Source organism: Podarcis melisellensis (genome assembly GCF_964234715.1).
Source record: "Podarcis melisellensis genome assembly, chromosome: 15".
Lineage (NCBI taxonomy): Eukaryota > Metazoa > Chordata > Lepidosauria > Squamata > Lacertidae > Podarcis > Podarcis melisellensis.
The window spans coordinates 6294516-6297880 of NC_138532.1; the positions used below are offsets into that span (position 1 = coordinate 6294516).

Consider the following 3365-nt stretch of genomic DNA (forward strand, 5'->3'; position numbering starts at 1 on the left):
GGGAGAGTCCTCAAATTTTTAATGGACAGAAATATTCTTGCAGACAGAGGGGTGGGAGTGTAAGCACACTTTTGGGCCTGGGGCAAACCTTGCCAGGCATCGCTATCAGGTTTGAGAATTAAGCCAGCCAGAGATGACCAGTCAAAGCACAGGAGGCCAGAATGAACGCAGTGCTGGCCCATTAGGATGGCTTCACGCATCCCACCACGCAGTGTGGTTGTCATTGTATCTGACGTTCCTTTGGGCCCAAGTGCACCATCAGCCACACCTATTAACATCCTTTATTTAACAAGATGAAGGGGGGAGTTGGAAGCTGTCTGCCTATGTGAGTGACAGACCAGTTCACAATATTTCTATGATGAAAATGTTGTTTAGTCGTGTCCGCCTCTTTGTGACCCCCTGGACCAGAGCACGCCAGGCGCTTCTGTCTTCCACTGCCTCCCACAGTTTGGTCAAACTCACGTTGGTAGCTTCGACAACACTGTCCAACCATCTCGTCCTGATGAAAATAGGGACATCCTGCTCCATAGTAGTAGTAGTAGTAATAATAATAATAATAATAATAATTGTTTATACTCCACCCATCTGACTGGCTTGCCCCAGTCACTCTGGGTGGCTTCCAACAAATATAAAAACTTAGTAAAACATTAAACTTTTTTTTTTTAAAAAAAACCTTCCTTATATGGTCTTCTAAAGGTTGTACAGTTACTTATCTCCTTAGCTCAGGGGTCACTTAACACCATACCTGCCAACATTTCTCTGATGAAATTGGGGGCATCCTAAGGAAAAGTGGGACATTCCTGGATCAAATCAGAAACTTGGTCGGCTTCTGTAAATCTGGAGCTGCCTCTGGAGGGTTTGAAAGAGTACATGTGGCACAAGTCCAAGCAAAAACGCTGCTTGCACTGAGGTTGTTTTAGGCCTCAGAAGCACGGAGCTGGTCAATGTAGCTGGCCAAACTGTCTGGCTAGTGTGCAGGACAGGAAAGGAAGACCATCATACATGCTTTTTGAGTTAAACAGGCCACAGCTTTATTTGAGGCTTTCACAGGAGCATCAGGGTTCAAGGTGTACAGGTTAGCAAGTCAGAAGCAATACAGTGGTACCTTGGGTTACAGACGCTTCAGGTTACAGACTCCACTAACCCAGAAATAGTACCTCGGTTTTAAGAACTTTGCTTCAGGATGAGAACAGAAATTGTGTGGCAGCAGCGGGAGGCCCCATTAGCTAACCTGGTACCTCAGGTTAAGAACAGTTTCAGGTTAAGAATGGAGCTCCAGAACAAATTAAGTACGTAACCAGAGGTACCACTAATTGGTTATTCATTCAACATATTTCCCCCCTGTTCCCCAGATGCCATTAGCAACAACTTGTAAGACAATGCATATGCAGCAGGTTTGGGTTTTTTTAAGAATTTGCACTGATCTAAGAGGATAGCTGCATACGACCTTCACTTCAGAAATGAAGAAATGCAAACTCTAAGTAGGTTTCCCAAGAGCTGAAGCGGAGCCATCCTACACATTAGAACTGCTCAGAAAATGACAGCATGCGAATTCTAGTGCTTCGGTTTCCACATTCAAACCCGGCTTCCCTTCTCTTCCCATCTCTCCTTGTCTCTAGGCCCATGGTGTGTCAAGGCACAGAACAGCTTGGCAGAGAGCAAACATCAGCAGCTGCATCAAACTCACAGCGCATTCATTAAGCTTAAAGAGATGACGGGAGGCAAAGTGAGGAAGGCCAAATGACCACATCCATGAGCCAAATATCTGCTGGGGGTCAGGGGTCGGAAATCCTTCCCATTCCCCTGAATCAGAAGAGACCTCCCAAAGCATGTCAGGCAGTCTTGAAGGGTAGGAATGAGTACAGGAAGACCTGCCTCCCCACCCATCCAGTAGGGTTGCCAGAAGCCTGGAATACTGCAGTTGGCAGCAGTGTCCGGGCAGAAACTGGAGAAATGCCTGGGAAAATCCAGGCGAATGGCAGCCCATGTCAGCAGGGCCGTTTTTGCCCTTTCTTCATAAAAATAGCTCAAAAAAATTTGGGGTGGGTTTTTTTTGGGCGATTTTGCTCAAAAAGCTCAACAACTTTCACCGTTTGAAAAATGGCAACCCTAGACTGGACAATAAGTTATTGGTGTATGGTTTGAATTCTCCTTCCCCCCCAATTGGTCTTTATTGTCGTCTCCTACAAAATCTCTCTCTGCTCACCCAACAAGGTCACCAGGCTCCCAATTTCCTGCACACACAAGCCCTGCATTCACACATATCATACAAACCCGCTTCCAGTAATCGCATTGCCCTGCATATTAAAATTTTGAGGAGGAAGGTTCTATCGTTAGAATGTGCTTCTGGAAGCAGCACCGATGTGCAGGGGCGAAGCAGGGACAATAGAAATACAAAATCTGGTACAAAATTGGGGCTGCAGCCAGAGCTAATCTATCTGCTCACTGTGCACACCGGCAGCTGGTTTTAACCTGTTTATTAGAAAAGGGGAGAGCCAATCATGGTTTGGTCATCAGTCTTTTAGAACATGTCAATGCCACAGTCTTGCAGAACAGATTGGTAAAAACATGCTAAAAAGAAGCACTGCTGGGAATGTTAAGAATTGTATGTTGATGCTACATGACCACTTCCAGCTGTTGTTCCTTCTGTGGTGCTATTTATGTGGCTTACGACACTGAAGCCACAGAAAACAGAGGCACAGTGCTTCCAGATGGGCTGTTTATTGGCACAAAATCTGACTGCCATTCCGCACCTTTTTGTGCAATTATCCTGGTTTTTTTTTCCTTCTAGCTGCAAAAAGTCCAATAAGAAAAGAGATAGAAAATTGTGTTGGAAAGTGCAGGATAATAACTACTAAGTGGCAATGCAATGAAACCTCTACCCAAGATTATCAGGATGAATGCTCAATAAACAGATGATGTATCAGATCCATGCAAGTTTGGTGCGAACATTATCAACATGAGTGCTCAATAAGCAGCCAGTCTGGAATCGCCCACAATCCCACAGGGCAAAGTTCCTTGTAGCTTCACTTTAAAATAAAGAAAGTGGTCCTTATCACAAGTGGCCTAAAAAAACCCCAACTCTACTAGTATCTTAAAATTAAAGAGTAAAGTAGCTGGCAGTTTTAAACCCAGGAAAGACCTCCTCAGGCGGTTTTGCTGGGGCTAGATAGGCCTGGAAATCCCCTCTCTGGAGGAATTTGGATCAGGCACCACAACTAAGCGCTAAAGTGATATGATGTAAGAAAGATTTTCACAGGGATTGACACTTTCCCAACACATGATGACCGGCTTTGCTTCTAAAAGACAGGAAGTGTTGTATGATTGTAAAATCCAGAGCAGCATGAACATGCAAAGGTAACAAC

General features: G+C 44.8%; 1 long non-coding RNA gene across 1 annotated transcript in view; it reads right to left on the reverse strand.

The window, feature by feature from the left end:
- Nucleotides 1-1006: 1006 nt before the first annotated feature.
- LOC309358270 overlaps nt 1007-3365 on the reverse strand; it is a 44587-nt gene continuing 42228 nt past the window's right edge. Inside the window, exon 2 of the long non-coding RNA XR_014163388.1 lies at nt 1007-1157. This is a non-coding gene — a long non-coding RNA (uncharacterized lncRNA). The remainder of the gene's footprint in view (nt 1158-3365) is intronic.